A 26,967-nucleotide genomic window follows, 5' to 3' on the forward strand; every position below is an offset into this window, starting at 1 on the left:
TTCCCTTCCTGGTTTTAAGTGATTCTCCTGCTTCAGCCTCCCGAGTAGCTGGGATTACAGGTGCACACCACCATTCCCGGCTTATCTTTGTATTTTTAGCAGAGATGGGGTTTCACTATCTGTTGGTCAGGCTGGTCTTGAACTCCTGACCTCAAGTGATCCACCCACCTTGGCCTCCCAAAGTGCTGGGATTACAGACATGAGCCATCATGTTCGGCCTAGACTGTTGTTGAAGCCTCTTTTCCTCTTCTCTTTCCTAAGTTCATTTCTTCTTTTACACCCTCCCCCCATTATTGCTCTGCCCATTCAAAGCTGGCCGTGGCTGGCACGGGACAGAACAGAACCCCCTATCCTCAAGTTCCAAACCCACACTCTCCAACAGCCAGGCGTGAAGATGGGAAGCTTCAAAGGCTTGTGACAGCCCGGCTGAACCACTCCAGCCTGGGCGGCTCCCTTCAATTCCTGCCCCGGGGAAAACAGGCAACAGGCATGTCCTGAAAAGGCTGCTGATGTCGGCCTTGAAGGGGAGGTAGACCCTCATGCTCTAGCGCATTGACCCCATTTGCCCACTGTAGACACAGGGGATATGGGGAGGGTGGGGGGCAGGTCAGGGCATGAGGAGGGGCCCTGCTATTGGGCACTCCCTCACATAAACTACAGCATGGAGCTCAGGGGCCTGGCAGTCAGACGGGAAGAATGGCATCCCAATGGGGTAGATCAGGCCACCTACCCCCCTACACAGGGCACAGCCCCCAGGGCAGGGCAGGGCCCCCCACAGTCCCACCCCAGGAGAAAGGCTGTTCAGCCGCCGTGCCCACCCACCCGCCCTGGCTGCTCCTGGCTGCACTGACCACGATGGCATAGGAGTGGGCACTGCCAAGCCTCAGCACCACTCTTGTGCGCAGGTCCTGGGTTCATTGCTCCGGCAGGGTCACCTCCTGTTCATACCACACCTGGCTGACAAAATGCCACAGCCGCCAGTGCTGGCCAATGTCGTTGAAGCTGGAAGGAACCGGCATGTCCAGGGTGGGGCCCGACTGTGGAAAGAAGGTCCAGTCTCAGCTCCTGGGCCCCCAAAGGGATCCGGGACCAGTGTGCTGCACAGCTGTGCCCCCAGGCCTAGCGCAAGCCCTGACACATAGCGGGGAATCTTAGCAAAACAGACAGATAACTTGCTGAGGACAGTTTGTGCACCTGGGCCAGTGGGGCCAGGAGTCCATCCTAGGAGTGGATGGGGCCCAATATCTCTCGAGACACGAGTGAGCCCAGGGCCGCATCCCAGCTCGAGGCAAGAAGGTTTAGACTGGTGACTAAGAGGTAGATGACCCACTGCCTGTCACAGGGAGGAAGGCTGGTTGGGGGGTTTGGGGGGGCTTTCCTTAGGACACTGAGTGGGGCACACACTAGCACCCAGTTCTCTCCTCTCTTCCTCCTGTACCGAATGCCACAAAGTCAGAAAAAGAGGATGCAGACCAGGCAAAAGTGGCCCAGACCTTACCCGGTCCCACTTCTCTCCTGACCACATCCAAGTCAGGAGGGGAACAGGGGTGGCGTCCTCGGCCTGTCACATCCTGTCCTGTATCTGAACCTTGAAAACCAAAGGACCTTCCTCCTTGGCAGAGCTGACCTCAGGACATCTAAACTGTCCCCTCCTCCCGATCCCTGGGCCCAGCTCTGTGCAGTGCCTGCCGCTCTGGCCCCCCCAGTGTCTGGGTGGCTCATGCCTGTAATCAGCGCTTTGGGAGGTTAACGTGGGACGATGGCTTGAGGCCAGGAGTTCGAGACCAGCCTGGGCAACGTAGTGAGACTCTATATCTTAAAAAAAAAAAAAAAAAGTTATTATTATTATTTTTAAGACAAGAGTCTCACTGTGTCACCAAGGCTGGAGTGCAGTGGGGTGATCTCAGCTCACTGCAACCTCTGCCTCCTGGGTTCAAGCGATTCTCCTGGCTTAGCTTCCCAAGTAGCTAGAATTACAGGTATGCACCACCACACCCGGCTAGTTTTTATATTTTCAGTGGAGATGGGGTTTCACCATGTTGGCCAGGCTGGTCTTGAACTCCTGGCTTCAGGTGATTTACCCGTCTCAGCCTCCCAAAGTGCTGGCATTACAGGCGTGCGCCACCAAGCACGGGCACGTTTTTTGTTTTCTTTTTTTTTTTTTTTGAGACAAGAGTCTCACTCTGTAGCCCAGGCTGGAGTGCAGTGGCGCGATCTCTGCTCACTGCAAGCTCCGCCTCCCGGGTTCATGCCATTCTCCTGCCTTAGCCTCCCGAGTAGCTGAAACTACAGGCCCCGCCACCACACCAGGCTAATTTTCTTTCTTTCTTTTTTCTATTTTTTTTCTTTTTTTAAGCAGAGACAGGGTTTCACGGTGTTAGCCAGGATGGTCTCAATTTCCTGACCTCGTGATCCGCCCATCTCGGTCTCCCAAAGTGCTGGGATTACAGGTGTGAGCCACTGCGACCGGCCTCTGCATTTTTTTTAATTAGCCAGGGATGGTGGCTCCAGCTAACTTGCAAGGCTGGGTGGGAGGATCGCTTGAGCTCAGAAGTTAGGATTGCACCACTGCGCTCCAACATGGGTGACAGGGCCAAACCCAGTCTCAAAAATTTTTTAATTAAAAATAAACACTAGAAAGATAGATACTGCCCGGGCTCAGCCTTCGCCCACGGAGGGGACTCCGCAGAAGCGCTTCCTCCTCCTCCTTGGCCATCCTGGGTCCCCCCGTCCACCTGTCCCCCAACCCCGCGCCCCCAGCCCGGGACGCCCAGGTGAAGGAGCCTGCTGGGGGCGGGGTGGGGGCCGGGCTCCTCCACTCCCGCCCCCGGGCTTCCGGGGACCTCCTGGCCCTGCCTCAAGCACGCATCTCTCGCAGCGGACACCGTTAACACCGCTCCTAGAAGCCACCGCACCTGATGTCGAAGAAGGCGGCACCGAAGCTCCAGAGGCCTCCAGCTCGTTGCGCTCCCGCAACGGCCTCTCTCGGGGGTATAACATTCAGCCCTGCAGCGCCAGGGCGCAGCCCCACAAGAGCGGCCCGAGCGCCTACCAGGTGTCAGGCAGCCCCACAGACCACACTTTCTGCTCCTCCCTGGGCCGCCCTCTACGGGTCTAAGAGCAGCGCGGGAGGAGCCCTGCATCTCGCGCGACGTGACACGCGACGCGCCTGAGGCCATCCTCGCCATCTTTGTTGAGGGCGACTGCCAGGCCTTGAGGGGCTGGGCGGGGCCAGGCACTACAGAGTGGAGTCGGTGGCTGGGAACCCAGGGCTAGGCCCTTCAAGCAGGACCCTCACCCTCAGCCCCAGCCAAGAAGGGTGAAGTCTGCTCCCCACCTCGGCCCAGTCCTGACGATCCAGGGCTGCAGGCCAGGACAGAACCCCTGAGATAGGTGGGATTCCCCTCTTTCAAGAAACACTTCCACTGGCTTTCCCCAGCCGGACTCCGAGCAGGCTCCAGCAGAGCCTCTTCTATGCCTGTTGGATGCAGCCTCTTGGAGGGATGCACGTCCTTGGGATGCGGCCCGTGGCCTTGACCCTGGGCCTCTGGGGCCCTGATCCTAACCCGGGGGCCAAGAGCTCCCTCTTGGCATTGCAGGCACGTAAGGATGCAGGGAGAGGGCCCGGCGCAGTGGCTCACGCCTGTAACCAGCACTTTGGGAACCCGAGCGAAGCGGATCACTTAAGGCCAGGAGTTCAAGGGCAGCCTGAACAAAACGTGGAAACCCCGTTTCTACTACAAAAAAAGAAAAGAAAAGAAAAAAAAAATGGGCCGTGGTGGTGGGTGCCAGTAATTCCAGCTACTAGGAAGGCTGAGGCTGGAGAATCGCTTGAATACGGGAGGCGAAGGTTGCAGTGAACCGAGATCACACCACTGCACTCCAGCTCTGGGCGAAAGAACGAGACTCTGTCACAAAAAAAAAAAAAAAAAAAAAACAGACAAGGGAAGACAGCGTAAGAAAGCTGCTGATGAGAGCTGCTGCTGAATAAAAGTCTTTTACCTGCCTGCAGCCCCCTGAGTGTTCTTTCTGCTCATCTATCCGCTCCCTTTGGACCTCAACATGACATTTGGTGTAGTCATGAACCTGATGGGGAGACAGCCTTGGCTTTGGAGTTAGAGTTCGTGGGTTCTGTTCCCTGCAATGCGGGGTCAGTTGGTACAACCATAATAGGGGGCAGTTTGATGGCATCTTTTAAAATGACAAACCCACCTGTGTATCCTTTGACCTAGCAACTCCACCTGTGCAAAAGGGCAGGTGTACAAGGAGGTTCACTGCAGTGTATTTGTAACCACAGAAGACTAGCAACATCCCAATGCCCATCTATAGTGGGCAAGTTTAATAACCTGTGGTTATTTCATACAATAACCTCTTAAAAAGAATGAGGCAGTTCCATGCATTCATTGCTACAAAACAATTCCCAGTGATATTAGAGTGAAGCGCTACTTCTGGAAATCCATGCTCATAAGAGAAAAACAGCACTAAGTTGGGCTGACCGCTTGTGTTGCAAAAGGGAACTTGGGTCCTAAGTAGGGCCATTATCTAGAATCTTGTCATCCAGGCTACTTCTCTTTCTTTCTTTCTTTCTTTCTTTCTTTCTTTCTTTCTTTCTTTCTTTCTTTCTTTCTTTCTTTCTTTCTTTCTCTCTTTCTCTCTCTCTTTCTCTCTCTCTTTCTCTCTCTCTCTCTCTCTCTCTCTCTCCCTCCCTCTCTCCCTCCCTCCCTTCCTCTCTTTTCTTTCTTTTCTTTCTTTTCTTTCTTTTCTTTCTTTTCTTTCTTTTCTTTCTTTTCTTTCTTTCTTTCTTTCTTTCTTTCTTTCTTTCTTTCTTTCTTTCTTTCTTTCTTTCTTTTCTTTCCTTCCTTCCTTCCTTCCTTCCTTCCTTTCTCTCTCTCTCTCTCTCTCTCTCTCTCTCTCTCTCTCTCTTTCTTTCTTTCTTTTCTTCTTTCGCGATGGAGTCTCCCTCTGTCATCCAGGTTGGAGTGCAGAGGCACCATTCCTGCTCACTGCAACCTCTGCTTCCCAGGTTCAAGCAATTCTCCTCTCTCAGTCTTCCAAGTAGCTGAGATTACAGGCGCCCGCCTGTAATTGGCTAGTTTTTGTATTTTTAGTAGAGATGGGGTTTCACCATGTTAGCCAGGCTGGTCTCGAACTCCTGACCTCAAGTGATCCACTCACCTCAACCTTCCGAAAGTGCTGGAATTATAGGTGTGAGCCACCATGCCTGGCCAATCTGTTTTTGAACGTGCTCTCTTCAAGCTAATATCTAGTTTCAATATAATGTCAATCAAAATTCCAAATTTTGGGGGAACTTGATAAGCTGATTATAATTTATATGAAAATGTAAAGGCCCAAGAATAGCCAAGACTTTCCTAAGAATACATTCTTTCTTACCAGATATCAGGACTTATGATGAAAATTATAGTAATTAATCTAGTGTAGTGCTGGTGAAAGAATAAACAAGTAGACAAAGGGCATAGAATAGAGTTTGGAAACAGACTCTCATGCATATGTGGTCATTTTAAGAAAAAAGGAGCAGAGGGGATTTCTTCTCAAGAAATTGGTGCTGAATCCCTTGGATACTCATTTGGAAAAAAAATTAAGCTAGACTCCTATATCACACTACATGCAAATCAATTGCAGGCTGGACACAGTGGCTCACACCTGTGATCCCAGTACCTTGGGAGGCCAAGGCAGGTGGATCACTTGAGGTCAGGAGTTTGAGACCAGCCTGGCAAACATGGTAACCCTGTGTCTCTCAAAATATATAAAAATTAGCCGGGTGTGGTAGTGTCACCTGTAATCCCAGCTACTCGGGAGGCTGAGGTGGGAGAATCGCTTGAACCCGGGATGCGGAGGTTGAAGTAAGCTGAGATCATGCCACTGCACTCCAGCCTGGATGACAGAGTGAGACTCTGTCTTAAAAATAATAATAACAATAATAATAATAAACTGCAGATAGACCATAGTCCTGAATATGAAAAGGTAAAAACAATAAATCTTTTAGAAATACTCTGTTCATGTATGACTATTGAGCATTTGAGATGTGCTATTAAGTGTAAAATTTGCACTGGATTTTAAGCACTTAGTAGAAAAAAAACTTAAAATATCTGTATTTTAACATTAAAATTTTGAAATAATAATTTGGATATACTGAGTTAAACATTACTAAAATTAGTTTTATCTGATTATTTTTGTTCTCTTAATGTAAATACTAGATAATTTTAAATTGCATGTGTGGTTTCCTATTTTTATTGGACAGCACTAATCTAGAAGGTAACAGAGACATATATCTTCAGGACACCAAATTAGGAAAAGGTCTGTTAAATTGCCTTTCAAAAGCATGAATCAGGCCAGGTGCGGTAGGTCACACCTGTAATCCCAGCACTTTGGGAGGCTGAGGTGGGCAGAACACCTCACATTGGAAATTCAAGACCAGCCTGACCAACATAGAGAAACCCTGTCTCTACTAAAAATACAAAATTAGCCAGGAGTAGTGGTGCATGCCTGTAATCCCAGCTACTTGGGAGGCTGAGGCAGGAGAATAGCTTGAACTTGGGAGGTGGAGGTTGTGGTGAGCCGAGATTGCGCCATTGCACTCCAGCCTGGGCAACAAAAGCAAAACTCCATTCAAAAAAAAAAAAAAAAAAAAGCATGAATCATAAAGGAAAAGACTAATAGATTAATATTTGACCACACTGAAATTTTGCTGTCAAAAAGACATAACTAAAAGACTGAAAAGCCACAGAGAAGAAAATACATTTGCAGCACTCACAACTCTGAAAGGACTTATGTCAATAATATATAAACTCCAGCCAATCGATAAAGAAAGACAACCCAGTAGAAACACAGGAAAACATTTGGAACAGATGCTTCACAAAAGAGAATTGTTAAATGACCAGTAAACATGAAAAAGTGTTCAGCCTCATTAATAAATCAGAAAACGCACATTAAAACCATAATGAGATACCACCACAAACCCACCAGAATTACCACAATTAAAAGAGTCAAGAAGGTTGTGGAACAAGAATATATATTTAATCTTGTTTTTAAATGTCTCTCTCTAAATATAAATGTGCAGCCAGAGACATCTAAAAACAATGGGCATGACAGCATTATTTGTAATAGCCCAGGTTGAAACAACCCAATGTCCATTTGCAGTTGAAGGACTAAATAAACTCTGGTGTATCACAGAAGGGCACAGCACATAGTAATGAAAAAAAAGAAACCACAGCTATATATAGCAGTGTAAATGAATCTCATAAGCATAATGTTGAGCAAAAGAAGCCCAACACAAAAGCACGCAAACTGCGTAATTCCATTTATATAAGGTTAAAAACTAAAACAAAAACAAAGCCAGTTAAGGGGATCTACAGTGTTAGAAGTCAGGATGGCGGTTCCCTTGAGGAGGAAAGAGAAGACAGTGTTTGGGAAGCGCTGTGGGGGGATTATGTGGTGCTGTCAATGTTCCGTTTCTTGACTTGTGTGTTACAAATGTATATTTTGTGCTGGGCACAGTGGCTGATGCCTGTGATCCCAGCACTTTGGGAGGCGGAGGCGGGTAGATCACCTGAGGTTAGGAATTCGAAACCAGCCTGGCCAACATAGTGAAACGCCGTCTCTACTAAAAATAAAAAAACTTGGCAGGGCATGGTGGCAGGCGCCTGTAATCCCAGCTACTTGGGAGGCTGAGGCAAGAGAATGGCTTGAATCTGGGAGGTGGAGGTTGCAGTGAGCTGAGACTACACCACTGCACTCCAGCCTGGGCAACAAGAGTGAAATTCTATCTCAAAAACAAAAAAAAAGTGTATTATGTGATGAATTCATGTGATCTATATATTTTTGAGGAAAGTGTCTTTCTGTGATGCACAATAAAAAGGTTTTGTTTTTATTTTGTATTATTTCAAAATATTTTTAAAAATATCTAAATATGCTATTTTAGATATCCAAAATTTCTATGATGGTTTCACTTTTCCATCATAACATCTTTCCAGTTAAATCAATTAATGTCTTTGGGAGGCCGAGGCGAACAGATCATCTGAGGTCAGGAGTTTGAGACCAGTCTGACCAACATGGTGAAACTCCACCTCTATTAAAAAGACAAAATATTAGCTGGACGTAGTGGTGCATATGTGTATTCCCAGCTACTTAGAAGGCTGAGACAGAAGAATCACTTGAACCCGGGGGGTGGAGGTTGCGGTGAGCCGAGATTGCACCACTGCACTCCAGCCTGGGCAACAAGAGTGAAACTCCGTCTCAAAAGAAAAAAAAAAAAATCAGTTATTTACTGTGATTAAATCAATCAATTTTGTGGTTGGGTTGGTTCTGTGATTGAGTCATTTTGTGCTTAGATCAAGCCCAGCCCTGACAGCCTTTAAGAGTGCCAATGAGTATATATGCGTGTAATTTTTTTAATATGATCAACTTTTATTTTAGATTCAGAGAGTCCATGTGCAGGTTTGTTACATGAGTATATCGTGAGATGCTGAGGTTTGGGGTATGAACGATCCCATCACCCAGATAGTGAGCATAGTACCCAATAGGTACTTTTTCTGTCCTTGCCTTCCCCGTCTCTTTCCTCTGCCCCCTGCAGTAGTACCCTGTGTCTGCTCTTCCCATCTTTATGTCCTTATGTACCCAATGTATGTCCATATGTCCCATTTGTAAATAAGAGCATGCAGCACTTGGTTTTCTGTTTCTACGTTAATTTTCTTAGGATGATGGCCTCTAGCTGTGTCCATGTTGCTGCAAAAGACATGTTCTTTTTTATGGCTGTGTAGTATTTTACAGTGTAAATGTACCACATTTTCTTCATCCAGTCCACCATTGATGGGCATCTAAGTTGACTCCATGTCTTTATTAGTGTGAATAGTGCTGTGATAAACATACAAGTGAATGTGCCTTTTTGGTAGAATGATTTATTTTCTTTTGGGTATACACCAAGTAATGAGATTGCTGGGAAAATGGTAGTCCTAGGCAGATTGCTTGAGGCCAGGAGTTTGCAACCAGACTGGGCAACATGGCAAAACCCCATTTCTACTAAAAATACAAAGAAATTAGCTGGGCATGGTGGCACATACCTGTAGCCTCAGCCACTTTGGAGGCCAAGATGGGAGAATCACTTGAACCCAAGAGACGGAGGTTTCAGTGAGCTGAGATCACACCACTGTACTCCAGCCTGGGTGACAGAACAGGACTCTGTCTCAAAAAACAAACAAACAAAAAGACAATGTGAGAATACTGAAAGCTCAGAGAAAAGAGCAACTCTCACAGACAAGGGATCTGGATAACATTAGCAGCTGATTTCTCAGCAGAAACCTTGAAGGCCATAGGCAGTGGATTATATATTTAAAATAATGAAGAAACCTGTCAATTGAGAAATCTACAGCTGGAAAACTTGTCCTTCAAAAATGAGGGAGAAATTAAGACATTTCCAGATTTTTTTTTTAAAGCTGAAAAAAATCCATTTATCTCTAAATCTGCCATACAAGAAGTGTTAAACTCCTTCAGGTTGAAATAAATGAGCTCTAGGCAGTATCTATATAAGTAAATAAGCAAGCTATATGAATATATAAAACTTTCTGGTAAATATGTAAACAAACATAAAAACAGTATTATTGTAATTTTGGTTTGTAACTGCTTTTTATTTTCTACAGGATTTAAAAGACAAATGCATAAATTGTAATTATAAATCTGTTAAGTGGTATACAGTGAATAAAGATATAATTTGCTACATCAATAACATAAAAACAGTAGAGCTATATAGCAGTAGAATTTTGGTATGTGATTGAACTTTTAAGTTGAAATAAATTCTAATTAGAATGTTATAACTCTAGGATGTTATGTGTAATTCTCATAGTAACCAAAAATGAAATATACATAGAATATAAACAAAAGAAAATGAGAATGGAAACAAAATGTGTCACTACAAAAAAAAAAAATCAACTAAAGATAAAAGAACTAAATAACTGAGAAAATAGCAAAAATCAGTAACTCTGACTTACAAAAACTTTCCATGCTACATAAATCTGGAAACTCTGTTTCACATAAAACTGGAGCTAAAAGAGACAAATATTTACTTATAAAGTTAAAAGTTATATGGGAAACAAACACTAATTTTTTTTAGAAAAAATTATGAAAAGAGGAAAAATATGCCTTATACTATTATAACATCATGTTTTATAGCTCTGGGAAAATACAAAATAAAATATTCTGTTACATGAATCCTTCTGTGCCCCCCAAAAACCCTATGGATTATATCATTATTACCTAAAAAGTCTATTCTCAAATGCAGCAGAGTGATAATTATTTTTTTTGAGATGGAGTTTCGCTCTGTCACTCAGGTTGGAGTGCAGTGGCGTGATCTCGGCTCACTGCAAGCTCCGCCTCCCGGGTTCATGCCATTCTTCTGCTTCAGCCTCCTGAGTAGCTGGGACTGCAGGTACCTGCCACTACGTCCAGCTAATTTTTTGTTTTTTTTTTTTTTAGTAGAGACAGGGTTTTGCCGTGTTAGCCAGGATGGTCTTGAACTCCTGACCTTGTGATCCACCCGCCTTGGCCTCCCAAAGTGCTGGGATTATAGGCATTAGTCACCAAGCCCGGGCCAGAGTGATAATTTTTACAAGGTAGATATTATTTTTAGATATGGAATAATATTGGTGATTTCAATTTTAATAACATTGGATTAAGATGAAAGAATGAGAAGATAAAGATCCCTCAGCAATATAACTCACAAACATGTTCAAAAGCAGTAAGAAGTTACATTATCTTTCGAAAGTCAATATATCTGCATTTTTAATGTATGCATATAGCATAGCTAATGCACTATTGCTGGGTCCATTTATTCAATGAATAATTGCCACTATATGTCAATTTTTTGATAAAAATGTAAATCAGTACAGCTATTATGAAAAACAATATGGGACTTCATTAAACATTAAACACCACTAATAGTTACATATTCAAAGGAAATAAAATCAGTGTGTCAAAGAGATATCTACACTTTCATGTTTATTGCAGCATTAATTGACAATAATCAAGATATGTAATCAACCCTAAGAGAACACATAGTTGAGATACGGAAAAGAAACTAATCTCCAGAAAGAAAAAAGAAGCAGACGTACAGGAATAAAGTTCATAACTAAGGGAAGTGAAGTGGAAGAGAAAGAGAAAATTTAAATGGTTGCTTTGGTGTCTGGTCACTTCCTAGTTTTGATTTAAGTCTTCATGAGATCCAGCTATATCTGTTGTCCTTGGATACCATGACTTACCCATGTATATATCCAGACTGTTTTTTACATCTAAGCTAATGAATTTTTTTTTGTTTTGTTTTGAGGAGTCATCTCACTTTGTTGCCCAGGCTGGAGTGCAGTGACGCGATCTCGGCTCACTGTAACCTCTGCCTCCCAGGTTCAAGCAATTCTCCTGCCTCAGCCTCCCAGGTAGCTGGAATTAAAGGCATGCACTACCATGCCTGGCTAATTTTTGTATTTTTAGTTGAGACAGCGTTTCACCATGTTGGCCAGGCTCATCTGAAACTCCTGACCTTAGGTGATCTGCCTGCCTCCATCTCCCAAAGTGCTGGAATTACAGGTGTGAGCCACTGTACCCGGCCAAAATTTTTATTACTTATAATTCAACTGTCTTTGAGTGAGACATCTGGCCTCTAGCACCTAATTACCATTTTATTTTTATGAAAAAGGAAGTTCATGTTCCAATTTACCTAATAAAACTAAATGTTCTTAAACTAAAGCCACCTATACTTGAGAGAAAGAAATCATGGTTTCAAAAATATATCTTCACCAAAAACATATTTGTGGCAAATAATTAAAACTATATTAATAGCCTTCTTTTCCATTTTATTAGAAATGGCATGGAATAAAATAAATAAATAATTTACATAATTTACCAACTTAAAATTTTCTCATTAATCAAGGCCAGCACTAGTCAACATTTGCTTATTTATAAAAGTGAAGACAATCTTCTAGTGCATTAATAGCATTAGATAGTACAAGACTCTTCTCAAAATAAATAGCTTGGGTTTGTCACAAATTAAACTTTATGCATGAAAATTTAAATTGTAAATAAAATAAATAAATTTTTATAAAATTATCTTAAGAGTTACTTAAATGGAAAATTATCTAAGTTCTCTAGAAAAAAACATTACAGACTACAATTTTGTAAAGGCTATCTTCAAATTTACATGGTAAAAAGCTGCTTTTTGAAAAATAGCAAGTATCCTCCAAAAACATCAACTAAACTCTTGAGATTAAAACCCCCAAATTAATAGGGCACCTAAAAATTAATGCAAATTATATCAAATGTCAGTACTGACCTCTTTTTCGGCTTCTTTAAATGTTGCTTCTTTCTCCTTGACTCGCTGCATAAATCTCTGTTTCAACTCTTCTTCTTCCCTCTGACATTGATTGTAGAACTCTTGTTTTTTGGCTTCAAAGATTTCTTGAAAACTAAAGAGAAATGTTATATAGAGAGTACATGTAAAGAATACTACAATTTTCCAACACTTGTATGAGTGAATTCTTATCCCCACCACTTTCCAGCATATCATACCTTCTTCACATCTTTTGACAGTAAAATTCAGCGAAACCTCTAATGTATGAGACGATTTTCAAAAATTGTCTAAAATAAAGCAAAGAGCCTTTCAAGATATTATTCATTTAAGATAGCTAAATTTTGGGTGTCTGCAAAGAACAATGAATGATATAACTGAATTACATACACTACAGTGCCATATTTCCATATTTTTTTTTGCAGCACAAGTCCTATTCTTTTTTTTTTTTTTTTTTTTGAGACAGAGTCTCGCTTTGTTGCCCAGGCTGGAGTGCAGTGGCATGATCTCAGTTCACTGCAACCTCTGCCGCCCAGATTCAAGCGATTCTCCTGCCTCAGCCTCCCAAGTAACTGGGATTATGGGCACCCAGCACCACACCCAGCTAATTTTTTTTGTATTTTTAGTAGGGACAGGGTTTACCATGTTGGCCAGGCTGATCTTAAACTCCTGACCTCAGGTGATCTGCCTGCCTCGACCTCCCAAAGTACCGGGCTTACAAGCAGGAGCCACCGCACCCAGTTCTATTCTTCTTCAAGTTAGAGCAATATATCTGCTCTCAAATTTTTCTCATTTAACTTCCAGGACACTGCACTACTGCTTTTCAGCTGGTTCCTCCATCAAACTCTTCTTAATATCTTTTGTCAAACTTTGCTAATATTTTTCCATCTTTTTCTTTATCCTTTTTTTTTTTTTTTTTTTTTTTTTTTGAGACCAAGTCTAGCTCTGTTGCCCAGGCTGGAGTGTAGTAATGCGATCTCAGCTCATTGCAACCTCTACCTCCTGGGTTCAAGTGATTCTCCTGCCTCAGCCTCCCCAGTAGCTGGGATTACAGGTGCATGCCATCACGCCTGGCTAATTTTTGTATTTTTAGTGGAGACAGCGTTTCACCATGTTGGCCAGGCTGGTCTCGAACTCCTGACCTCAGATGATCCAACCGCCTCGGCCTCCCAAAGTGCTGGGATTACGGACAAGAGCCACCGTGCCCAGCCTATCCTTTCTTTCATATAATACATACACATTTCATATAAATACAAAAAATAGAACAAAATACTGGGCTTTTTCTTCAACACACATTTCAGCATATACACATATTGAATACACATATTTCAGCATAAAAATGAGATCTCGCATGATGTTGTTCCTACTATCTCTATCTTCATCAAAAGATGATAAAAACACCTAACATTCAGGATATTTTCTTTAGGATGGCTCAAGATGGGAGAAGTATAATTATTCTCATACCCAAATTATTGTGTCTTCTGCTTGTAGGGGACTCCTAAACTGTCCATTTGGTTGTGCTAGCAATATTTTTACTCACCTAACAGGCTGATTGTCTGGGCCCACATCTGTAAAACCCATTTTCTCCAGTTTTTGGTATAACTTTCATAGTGCTGAGTGTGGGTTTTTTCTTTTAGATTTTCCATATTGGTACAAAGAAGCATATCTCAGAGCTTAACAAAGTCACAGTGATTTTCATTTTCCACTAGTAAAAAAATGTAATGAATCAACAACTCTCATTATCAATCCCTGACAATCATGAACGAATGAAATCATGAAATAATGAATGAACACATGAATAAAAAACACATTTAAAATAACCCATAACTGCACAATTTGATTAATAGCTATAATTCTTTTAACCATGTAAGTGTGGTTACACTATACATACCAACTATAGGCAGAGATTATTTATAGGTTAGCAAATTTGCTTTAAACTTATTACCTGAAGAACAAGCAGGAAAGAGTGAAATAATATTTTATATGCATATATGCTATTGGTTTTTATTAACAATTGTGTTAGTATGTTATAAACTACCTCTGGGTATTTTGGAGTGCTAACAGAATATGTAATATAACATCACTAGTGTAAATAATTTTATCAAAGTAAATTCTGCTAGCAAAAAGGCCTTACAATTGTACATACTTCAGTTGGAAAGATATTCCATGCAATTAGAAACTAAAAGAGGGAGCACAGAGACCGATACTCCTATCACAGAAGACAGACTTGAAGTCAAAAACTGTAAAATGATATAAAGAAGGTCATCATATCACGACGAAGAGGTCAGTTTATCAAAAAACTAACAATTGTAAATATATATGCATCCAATATCAGAGCTTCTAAATATATAAGGCAAATATTAGTTGACTTGAGGGGGAGATACACTATATTACAGTAATAGTAAGGGATTTACATACCCTACTTTCAGAAATGAATAGACTATCCAGACAGAATATCTGTTTAAAAATGTCAGCTTTAAACTACACTTTAGACCAAATAGACCTAATGGACATATGTGAAATATTTCATCCAACAGCAAAGTAATACACATTTTTTTCAAACACAAGACATTCTTCAGGATAGATTATATGTTAGGCCACAAACTAAGTCTTAATATATTTTAAAAGATTGAAATAAAAATGTGAGATGTCTTTTGACAGATCAATTTCATTCCACTAGGGTACATACCAAGAAGTGGTACTACTGGATCATACGGTAATACTATTTCTAGTTTTTGAGGAACCTTCATATTATTTCCCAAAATGACTGTACCAAGTTAAATTCCCACCAATGATGTTTAAGAATTCCCTTTTCTCTTGGGAATGTTTATACACTGCTGGTGGGAATACAAATTAGTTCAGCCATTGTGAAAAGCAGTTTGATAATTTCTTTTCTTTTCTTTTTATGAGACAGAGTTTCGCTCTTGTCACTCAGGCTGGAGGGCAGCAGTGTGATCTCGGCTCACTGCAACCTCCGTCTCCTGGGTTCAAGTGATTCTCTGGCCTCAGCCTCTCGAGTAGCTGGGATTACAGACATCCACCACCACACCCAGCTAATTTTTGTATTTTTAGTAGAGATGGAGTTTCACCATGTTGACTAGGCTGGTTTCAAACTCCTGACCTCAAGTGATCCACCCTCTTCAGGCCAAAGTGCTGGGATTACAGATGTGAGCCACCATGACTGGCCTGACAATTTCTTAAAGAAGTTAAAACAGAACTACCATTTGACCTAGCAAACCCATTACCAGGTTTATACCCAAAGGAATATATATTGTTCTATCATAAAGACACAGGCATGTGTATCACAGCACTCGTCACAATAACAAAGACAGAATCAACCTAAATGCCCATCAATGGAGACTAGTTAGAGAAAATGTACACACACACCATGGAATACTGCACAGCCATAAAAAAAAGAACAAGATCATGTCCTTTGCAGCAACATGGATGGAGCTGAAGCTATTATCTGAAGCGATGTAATGCAGGAACAGAAAACCAAACACTCTCACTTATAAGTGGGAGATAAATATTGAGAACACATGAACACCAAGAAGGAACAATAGATCCTGGGGCCTCCTTGAGGGAGGGAGGACAGTGAGGATAGAAAAGGTACTAGGCTTACTCTTTTTTTCTTTTTCTTTTTTAGTATATGTGCTACCAAAGCGAGCACTTTTTTCTGTTGGTTTGAGATGGAGTCTCTGTTGCCGAGGCTGGAGTGCAATGGTGTGATCTTGGCTCACTGCAACCTCCGCCTCCCAGGTTCAAGTGATTCTCCCTTAAGTAGCTGGGATTACAGGCACGCACCACCATGCCCGGCTAATTTTGGTTATTTTTTAGTAGAGAGAGAGTTTTGACATGTTGCTCAAATCCTGACCTCAGGTGATCCACCCGCCTTGGCCTGACAAAGTGCTGGGATTATAGACTCGAGCCACTGCATCCGGCCAGTACTATGCTTATTATCTGTGTGATGAAATAATCTGTACACCAAACCCCCATGACATGCAATTTACCTATGCAACAAACTTGCACATGTACCCCTGAACCAAAAATACAAATTTTTTTTAAAAAAGAATTCTTTTCTCCATATGCTTGCCAGCACCGGTGATAGTTTGGCTTTCTGATAACAGTCATTCTGACAGACATGAAGTGATACTTCATCATGTGTTTAGTTCGCATTTTCCTGATGATTAGAGATGCTATTTTTTTTCATATTTCTTTTGGCCATTTGTATTTCTTCTTTTAAGAAATGCCTGTTCAGATCCTTCGTCCATTTTTCCTTGTGTTATTTTGTTATTTGTTTTCTTGCTATTGAGTTGTTAGAGTCATAGCAAAAGTATTACATATTTTGAACATCAGCCCCTTATCAGATGTATAATTTGAAAATATTTTTTCCAATTTCTGGGTTGTATCTTCATGCTATTAGTTATTTCTTTTGGTTTTGTTGCTGGTGCTTTTGAAGTTTTTTGTTTGTTTGTTTGTTTTTGAGGTGGAGTCTCGCTCTGTTGTCCCAGCTGGAGTGCAGTGGCAAGATCTCGGCTCACTGCAATCTCCGCCTCCTGGGTTCAAGCCATTCTCCTGCTCAGCCTCCTGAGTAGCTGGTATTATGGGCACCCACCACCACACCCAGCTAATTTTTATATTTTTAGTAGAGACGAGGTTTCACCATGTTGGTCAGGCTGGTCTGAAACTCCTGAAATCAGGTGATCCACCCACCTCAGCCTCCCAAAGTGCTGGGATAACAGGCATGAGTAACTGCACCTGGCCAGCTTTTGGAATTCTATTCAAGAAATAATTGTCATGATCAATGTCATAGAGGTTTTCCCCTATGTTTTGTTCTAATAGCTTTACAATTTCAAGTATTAAGACTTTTATCCATTTTGAGTTGATTTTTGTACATGCTGTAAGATAAGAGTAAAGTTTTATTCTTCCGCATGTGAATATCCAGTTTAACCAATACTATTTATTGAAAAGATCATACTGTACCCAGTATATGTTCTTGGCACCTTGGTCAAAAATCAATTGGCTATAACTACTTAAGTTTATTTATGGGCATTCTATCCTATTACATTGATTGATATGTCTGCTTTTATGCCAGTGCCATGCTGTTTGGATTACAATCACTTTATAATATATCTTGCAATCAAGGAGTACAGTGCTTTCAGCTTTGTTGTTTTCTGCTCAAGACTGTTTTCACTATGCAGGGTTTTTTTCTAGCTTTGTATAATTTTAGGATTTTTTCCTATTTGTGTTAAAAATGACTTGGGAATTTTGATAGGAATGGTATTATATCTGTAGACCACTTTGGGTAATATGGACATTTTAATAATATTATTTCTTCTAATCCATGAACATGAGGTAACTTTCCATTTATTTGTGTCTTCTCCAATATTTTTAAAACACAAAACCAGAATTTATTGAAAGCAGGTACTAGCTCTGATTAGAACAAATCAGCTTAGAGATACCATTACTCAGAAGAACAATACATATAAAATATATATACATATATATATAGTAGATACACAATATATACAAAAATCTCAAGGAAAGGACAATAAAAGAACTCAAAAGAATTCAACTTGAATACGACTATATTATGAAAATGGTCTTGTTGCAAAGTAATAACAAATACCACAAAGAGCCCTACTTGAGAAAACCACGTGCCTTCAAGCCTGTGGGTGAGGACTCTGGTTCTCAAATTCTTAGAACACAGCACATGATTCTCTGGGACAGAGAGGCTGGCTGCAGCACGAGGGCCTCACTGCTGACTCCATTTAACAAAGTCCATGCCCCAGGCACAGGTTAAACACAGGGAATGAGGCCACCAGGCAAATCATACCTGCCCCTGCCAACACGAGCCCCATAAAAGAGAAGTGCTTAGTGAAACCTACAGACTCGGCAGGGAACACTGGGCCATAGATAGCTTAGAGAGAATTATTCTGTGATCAATCACATAAAAAACCTAGAATCTAAGCCCTACAATTCCCTTACCCAAACTCCCACTGACTAGTGAGGTAGAAGAGTAAGACATGGAAGCTGTCTCCAGACCAGTATTTGGTCTTCAAAAAACAGAGATAAACATAAAACACTGTGTTGACCGGGCACAGTGGCTCCCACCTGTAATCCCAGCACTTCAGGAGGCCGAGACAGGCGGATCACTTGAGGTCAGGAGTTCAAGACCAGCCTGGCCAATGTGGTGAAACCTCATCTCTACTAAAAATACAAAAATTTTCCAGGTGTAGTGGCACGTGCCTGTAATCCCAGCTACTCGGGAGGCTGAGGCAGGAGAATTTCTGCCATCTGGGAAATGGTGGTTTTAGTGAGCCAAGATCATGCCACTACACTCCAGCCTCGGTAACAGATTGAGACTCCATTTCAAAAAAAGGAAAACAAACAAACAAACACTGTTTCACAAGTGGGCTTCGAAAGAACTACTGGACACAGCAGGTGAAAGATCCCAAAGTCCCATTGAGCACCTCCAACAGCAGGAGGAAGAAAGGGAGGAGGGGGAGGAGAGATGAGTGCCAGAGGGGAGACGTGCATGTTCCCTGCTGAGGTCACTGCTGCCAACTGTCCTGATCTGATGATTTGTACAGTGCCCCCCACTTTCTGGACCAGCCCTCTCATGGCCCAAAGTGCACTTCTCTGAGCCCAAACCTCCCAGTCTCAAGCATAGAGAACAGAAATGCCAGATGCAAAAGCTCTCTGGGTAGGGGTGGTGGAGGGAGTCTTCCGGAGAACACAGGGGTCTTGTGCACCACCTCGGTTGCAGGCAGGGCAGGGCAGGGCAAAGAGGATGCTGAGGTACAGCGGGCAGAAGGCAGCAGCTCAGAGGGCAGGGAGGATTCAGCTGGAGACTGACAGGATGTTTCCATGGCATGGCCCCTGCAAGCAACTGCTGGGGTCAGCTGGGATGGAGGGCTGAAGAGCACAGCCCTACCTAACTGGTGTGGGAACAGCATGTCTCCCCTTCCTGAATTCCCACAGAGGAACACGGCTCTTTGCGTTGGAACTTCACACTCAAACAACAAGCCTGAAGGGAAGAAGTCTTGCCTGGGCACAGTGACTCAAGCCTGTAATCCCAGCACTTTTGGAGGCCAAGGCAGGGGGTTACCCGAGGTCAGGAGTTCCAGACCAGCCTGCCCAACATGGTGGAACCTTGCCTCTATTAAAAATACAACGATTAGCTGGGCATGGTGGAGGGCGCCTGTAATCCCAGCTACTCAGGAGACTGAGGCAGGAGAATTGCTTGAACTCGGGAGGCAGAGGTTGCAGTGAACCAAGACCACGCCACTGCACTCCAGCCTGGGTGACGAGAGTGAAACTCTGTCCCAAGAAAAAAAAAAAAAAGTCCACCCTGTCAACTTTGACTTCTCATTTATGGTCTGTATGCTGCTGCAGATTTGGGCAAGATGGTTGGAGAGCTTCTTAACATTTCCCAAGGCCTCTGGATCTAGCTGGGTGATGCTAAGCCTCTGCAAGTCACTGGCCAATAATCACATGTGCTCTTCGCCATCCACTGGCACAGTGAGAAAGATCTCTTTGCTGTGGGCAAGAGGGATGCCATTTCCTGAGATGTTGTAAATCCACTCTCTTGTGGCAGGAGTGTGCAGGCCAGGGATCATGAAGACCCTCAAGTCAAACCTGGGTGTCAGGCCTGGAGTTGGTTTCACTATGGACACGTCTAATCGGCCCAAAGCTGGGGTAACAGTGATGGCACAGCTTGACTTTTCCCTTCTGCCTTTTCCTTGTACAGACCGAGTTCTCTTCTTGGATGGAGGACACCTTTTGACTCTTGCAGTTTGAAGATTCTTATGTTTATTTTCTTCTTCTTCCTCTTCCACTATCATTTCATCTACTTGTATCACCTTTCATGTTTTAGCAGGTTTCAGGGGTGTTTGAATAGCTTCGGTGGTTAGTTTGTCAATTTTGGTGATATTCAGGTCAGCTGTTGCTGCCTCTACCAAGCTTTGTTTCCTCCAAGGGAGAAACAATCGAGCCATTCATCTTTGCACAATGCCTCGGGGAGCTGCAGGATCTGGATGTTGTAGAGTTTATCTACCTCCTTAAAGAGGTTCTGCCTGTCTAACTCAACTTGCTTGATTCGTATTTCCACTTCACGGTCAAGTCTTTAACAAAGGAGGTAAGCTTCCACCTCCCTAAGGAGTTGGTCTTGGCTACACAACTGCTGCCCTTCCTAGGAGCCATGGTGCTCAGTGGAGGCTGTCGGAAGCAACAGATATCGGCAGGAAGGCAAACTCTTCTCCAATTTTAAATCAAGTAGTTTTACAGTTCTTTTTTTTGTTTGTTTTTGAGACGGAGTCTTGCTGTGTTGCCCAGTTGGAGTGCAGTGGTGTGATCTCGGCTCACTACAACCTCCACCTCCCAGGTTCAAGTGATTCTCCTGCCTCAGCCTCCGAAGTAGCTGGGATTATAGGCACACACCACCATGCCTGGCTAAATTTTTTTTTTTTAGATGGAGTTTTGCTCTTGTTGCCCAGGTTGGAGTACAACGGTGCGATCTCGGCGCACCGCAACCTCCGCCTCCCGGGTTCAAGCAATTCTCCTGTCTCAGCCTCCTGAGTAGCCAGGATTACAGGCATGCACCACCACCTCCAGCTAATTTTGTATTTTTAGTAGAGGCAGGGTTTCTCCATATTGGTCAGGCTGGTCTCGAACTCCCAACCTCAGGTGATCCGCCCACCTCAGCCTCCCAAAGTACTGAGATTACAGGCATAAGCCACTGCACTGAGTCTAATTTTTCTATTTTTTTTTTTTTTTAGTAGAGAAGGGGTTTTGCCATGTAGGCCAGGCTGGTCTTAAACTCCTGACTTCAGGTGATCTGTCTGCCTCAGCCACCTAAAGTGCTGGGATTACAGGTGTGAGCCACCGCACCCAGCATTTTTTTTTTTTTTTTTTGAGACAGAGACTCATTCTGTTGCCCAGGCTGGAGTGCAGTAGTGCAATCTCGGCTCACTGCAACGTCCACCTCCCAGGTTCAAGTGATTCTCCTGCCTCAGCCTCCTGAGTAGCTGGGATTACAGGTGCCCGCCACCACGCATGGCTAAGTTTTTGTATTTTTAGTAGAGAAGTGGTTTTGCCATGTGGGCCAGGCTGGTCTCAGGCTCCTGGCCTCAAGCTCCGAGCCTCAAGTGATCCACCTGCCTCAGCCACCCGAAATGCTGGGATTACAGGTATGTGCCACTGCGCCTGGCCAAGTTTTACTGTTCTTAGTGTGCAGATATTTTACTTCCTTGGTTAGATTTATTCTTAAGCATTTTATTTTTCAGCATTATTCCCAATAGCCAAGATATGGAAACAGTCTAAGTGCCCATCAACAAGGTACACAATAAAATACTATAAAGCTTTTAAAAAGAATGAAATCCTGTCATGTGTAAAACATGAATGAAATCGTAGGACATTATGCTAAGAGAAACAGACCAGGCACAGAAGGACAAATACTGTATAATCTCACTTACATGTGGTAACTAAAAGTCTCACAGAAATAGAGAGTAGACAGGTGGTGAGTAGAGGAAAGTGGGGAGGCAGAGGGATGGGGAAACAGAAAATATTGATCAAATGGTACAAAGTTGTAGTTAGACTGTAGGAATAAGCTTCAGTGATCTATTGCATTGCATGGTGTCCATAGTTAATACTAAGCAACTATATATTTCAAAATTGCTAAAACGGGGAGTGGGGTGGAGCAAGATGGCTGAATAGAATCCCTCATCAATCATTCCCCTACATAAACACCAAATTAAACAATTATCCATGCAAAAAAGCACCTTCGTAAGAATGAAAAATCAGGTGAGCAATCTCAGTACCTGGTTTTAATATTATATCAAGAAAAGAGGCACTGGAGATTGCAGTAAAGAGAGTCTTGCATAGCCTATACCATCTGACATTCATCCCCCAGCAGCACCATACTGAACAGAGAGAGAATCTGTGTGCTTTGGGGAGGGAGAGTGAAGTGATTATGGGACTTTGCATTGGAACTCAGTGACTGCCCTGTCACAGTGGAAAACAACACAGGGCAGAATTCTGCTAGTGCCCACAAAGGGAGCATTTTTTTTTTTTTTTTTTTTTTAGATGGAATCTCGCTCTTTCAACCAGGCTGGAGTGCAGTGGCATGATCTCGGCTTACTGCAACCTCCACCTCCCAGATTCAAGTGATTCTCCTGTCTCAGCCTCCCGAGTAGCTGGGACTACAGCTGCACACCACCAAGCCCAGCTAATTTTTGTATTTTTAGTTGAGACAGGGTTTCACCACATTGGTCAGGCTGGTCTCGAACTCCTGACCTCAGGTGATCTGCCCGCCTTGGCCTCCCAAAGTGCTGGGACTGCAGGTGTGAGCCACCACTCCCGGCCAAAGGGAGCATTTAAACTAGCTCCCACTAAAGAGGAATCTCCCATGCCAGAGACAGATAGGAACTTCAGTTCCAGCTGCCTCCACCACTAGTTAATTAAAGTGCCCTGGGGTCCTGAATAAATTTGAAAGGCAGTCAGGCCACAAGGTCTGCAGTTCCTGGGCAAATCCAGGTGCTGAACTCGCTCAGAGCCACTGGAATGGGAATGCGCATGACCCAGTGAGCCATCAGTTTTGGTGGCCAAGAAGTGCTTGTATCACACCTCCCCCAACTCCAGGCAGTGCAGCTCAAAGACAGACTCCTTCCACTTGTGGGAAAGAGAAGGAAGATTAGAAGAGAACTGTGTCTTACAAATTGAGTAGCAGCTCAGCCACAGGAAAACACACCACTAAACTGATTCCTGAAGCCCCCAATTCCAGGCCCTACTTCCTGGACATTTCTAGACCCACTCTGGGACAGAAGGGAACTTGCTGCACTGAAGAGACGGACCCAGCCCGGCAGGACTCACCACCTGCTGACTAAAGAGCCCTTGAGCCTTAAACATCAGTAGTAGCAAGGCAGTAGTTGCCATGGGCCTTGGGCAAGACCTAGTAATTTGCTGGCTTCATACGTGACCCAGCACAGTACCAGCTGTGGTGTCCACAGGAGCGATGATGTCACCCTTCCCTCAACTCCAAGCAACCTAGCACAGACAGAGAGACTCCTTCAGTTTGGGAGAAAGTGAGAAAAGAGTTTGAGAGATTCTGCCTAATAGTCCAAGGAATTCTCCCAGATATTATCCAAGACCACTGAGGCAGTATGAGTCTGCTAGAGTCACAGTGTTACTGGACTTAGGGTACTCCCTAGTAAATTCCCTTTGAATACTTAGAAAACCTTCTCAAGAAGAACAGGCACAACTGAGCCCAGATGGCAAAGACTACAATAAATATCTAACTCTTCAATGCCCAGACATAGATGAACAATGACAAGCATCAAGACCATCCCAGAAAACATGACCTCACCAAATGAACCATGTAAGGCACTAATGACCAATCCCAATCACACATCTCAGGACAGAGATATGTAACCTTTCAGAGAACTCAAAATAGCTGTTTTAGAAGAGCTCAATGAAATTCAAGATAACACAGAGAAGAAATCCAGAATTATATTAGATACATTTACCAAAGAGATTAAAATAATTTTAAAAATCAAGCAGAAATAATGAAACTGAAAAATTTAATGGACATACTGAAGAATGCATCAGAGTCTCTTAACAGCAGAACTGGTCAAGCAGAAGAAAAAATTAGTGAACTTGAAGAAAGCTATTTGAAAATACAGTTAGAGGAGACAAAAGAAAAATGAGGCCGCGTGTGGTGGCTCACGCCTGTAATCCCAGCACTTTGGGAGGCCAAGGCGGGTGGATCACGAGGTCAGGAGATCAAGAACATCCTGGCTAACATGGTGAAACCCCATCTCTACTAAAAAACATACAAAAAATTAGCTGGGCATGGTGGTGGGTGCCTGTAGTCCCAGGTACTGGGGAGGCTGAGGCAGGAGAATGGCATGAACCCGGGAGGCGGAGCTTGCAGTGAGCTGAGATCTGGCTACTGCACTCCAGCCTGGGCGACAGAGCGAGACTTCGTCTCAAAAAAAAAGAAAGAAAAAGAAAAGAAAAATGAAACTAAAAATAAAGTGTGCCTGCGAGATCTAAAAATAGCCTCAAAACGGCAAATCTAAGAGTTATTGGCCTTAAAAAGGAGGCAGAGGCCGGAAGCGGTGGCTCAAGCCTGTAATCCCAGCACTTTGGGAGGCTGAGATGGGCGGATCACAAGGTCAGGAGATCGAGACCATCCTGGCTAACCCAGTGAAACCCTGATTCTACTAAAAAATACAAAAAACTAGCCAGGCGAGTTGGTGGGCGCCTGTAGTCACAGCTACTCGGGAGGCTGAGGCAGGAGAATGGCATAAACCCGGGAGGCGGAGCTTGCAGTGAGCTGAGATCTGGCCACTGCACTCCAGCCTGGGCGACAGAGTCAGACTCCATCTCAAAAAAAAAAAAAAAAAAAAAAAGGAGGCAGAGAGAGAGAGGGATAGGAAGAGAAAGACTACTCAGAGGGATAATATCAGGGAATGTCTCAAACCTAGAGAAAAATATCAATGTTCAAGTACAAGAAGGTTATAGAACACCAAGCAGATTTAACCCATAGAAGACTACCTCAATGCATGTGATAATCAAACTCCCAAAGGTCAAGGATAAAGAAAGGATCCTAAAAGCAGCAAGAGAAAACAAACAAACAACATACGATAGAGTTTCAACGTGTCTGGCAGCACACTTTTTAGTGAAAACTTTACAGACCAGGAGAGAGTGGCATGACATATGTAAAATCCTGAAGAAGAAAACCTTTTAGTCAAGAATGGTATAACCAGCAAAAATATCCTACAAATATGAAGGAGAAATGAAGACTTTCCCAGACAAATAAAAGAAGGATTTCATTAACACCAAACTTGTCCTAAAATAAATACTAAAGAGAATTCTTATATATATATATATATATACATACACACACACACATACACACACATACACACACATATATATATGAAACCAATTGAAGGTACAAGACTCACTAGTAATATTAGGTTGACTCAAGAGGAACTGTGGGCCAGGCATGGTGGCTCATGCTTGTAATCCCAGCACTTTGAGAGGCTGAGGCTCACGAGGTAAGGAGTTCAAGACCAGCCTGGTCAACATAGTGAAACCCCATCTCTACTCAAAATACAAAAATTAGCTGAGCGTGGTGGTGGGCACCTGTAATCCCAGCTACTTAGAAGGCTGAGGCAGGAGAAGTGCTTGAACCCAGGAGGTGGAGGTTGTAGTGAGCTGAGATCGTACCATTGCACTCCAGTCTGGCAGACAGAGCTAGACTCTGTCTTAATAAAAAAAAAGAGGAACTGTGTTTTTTGCCATTACTTTTAATGCCATAACTTTTAATAGCAAAAACCGCAACTACTTTTGCACCAATCTAATAGTAAGTATACAGATACACATGGAATATTAAAATAAGCTTATTGTGGTGGGTAAAGCACTCATATCTGGAGTAGAAATACTAAAAGGTAAACCTATCAAAAATAGTAACTACAACTACTTTTCAAGACATAGACAGCATAAGATATAAATAGAAATTTTTAAAATGTTAATAAAGTGGAGGGATGAAGTTAAAGTGTAAAGTTTTTATTAGTTTTTGCTTGTTAGTTTCTTTGTTCATTTATGCAATCAGGGGTAAGTTGTAATCAGTTTAAATAATGGGTTATAAGATGTTATATATAAGCCCCATGGTAACCTCAAATCAAAAAACATACAACAGATACACAAAAAATAAAAAGCAAGAAATTAAAGCATACCATCAGAGAAAATCACCTGGACTAAAAAGAAGACAAGAAAGTAGGTAAAAAGGAAGAGAAGACCACAAACCCACCAGAAAACAAATAACAAAATGACAAGAGTAAGTCCTTACTTATCAATAATAACATTGAATGTAAATGGATTAAACTCTCCAATCAAGAGATATAGAGTGATTAGCCAGGCATGGTGGTGGGCACCTGTAATCCCAGCTACTCGGCAGGCTGAGGCAGGAGAATCGCTTGAACCGGGAAATACAGGTTGGAGGTTGCAGTGAGCTGAGATTGTGCCATTGCACTCCAGCCTGGGTGACAGAGCAAGACTCTGTCTCAAAAAAAAAAAAAAAAAAAAAAAAAAAGGAAAAAAGAAAGAAAGAAAAGACAGAGTGGCTGATTGGATTTAAAAAAAAAAAAACAAAAAAAACCAACGATCTGTTACCTACTAGAACACACTTCACCTAAAAAGACACACATAGACTAAAAATAAAGGGACGGGAAGATAATTCCATGCCAATGGAAACCAAAAAAGAAAATGTATACTTACATCAGATAAAATATATTTCAATACAAAAACTGTAAAAACAGACAAGGAAGATTCATTACTTATTGATAAAAGGATCAATTGAGCAAGAGACCATAACCACTATAAATATGTATGTACCCAACATTGGAGCACTTAGATATATGAAAGAAATATTATTACAGCTAAAGAAAGAGAAAGATTATACTACAATAATAGCTGGAGACTTCAACACTCCATTTTTGGCATTGGACAGATCATCCAGACAGAAAATCAGCAAAAAAATCAGACTTAATCTGCAGTATGGACCAAATGGACCTAAAAGATAGTTATAGGACATTTCAGACAATGGCTACAGA

At 42.7% G+C, this 26,967-nt stretch overlaps 1 protein-coding gene and 1 pseudogene across 31 annotated transcripts in view; both read right to left on the reverse strand.

Annotated features, from left to right (window-relative positions):
• LOC140709624 (argininosuccinate lyase-like) overlaps window positions 1–26,967 on the reverse strand; it is an 82,898-nt gene that overhangs the window by 22,582 nt on the left and 33,349 nt on the right. For 25 of the 31 annotated variants that reach the window (XR_012090217.1, XR_012090232.1, XR_012090230.1 and 22 more), the window contains exons 4-8: window positions 12,568–12,636; window positions 12,332–12,464; window positions 9,078–9,195; window positions 2,916–3,908; window positions 852–1,037 (exon numbers count right to left, since the gene is read on the reverse strand). The gene's annotated coding sequence lies outside the window, so the exon portion shown is untranslated. Of the gene's footprint in view, window positions 1–851; window positions 1,038–2,915; window positions 3,909–9,077; window positions 9,200–12,331; window positions 12,465–12,567; window positions 12,637–13,886; window positions 14,052–26,967 lie in introns of all 31 variants that reach the window. The other 6 variants (XR_012090220.1, XR_012090215.1, XR_012090225.1 and 3 more) reach the window with 6 other exon arrangements.
• On the reverse strand, window positions 17,885–22,420 carry LOC140709622 (borealin pseudogene; annotated as a pseudogene).

The sequence above is a fragment of the Chlorocebus sabaeus genome, chromosome 21 (genome assembly GCF_047675955.1).
Source record: "Chlorocebus sabaeus isolate Y175 chromosome 21, mChlSab1.0.hap1, whole genome shotgun sequence".
Classification (NCBI taxonomy): Eukaryota; Metazoa; Chordata; class Mammalia; order Primates; family Cercopithecidae; genus Chlorocebus; species Chlorocebus sabaeus.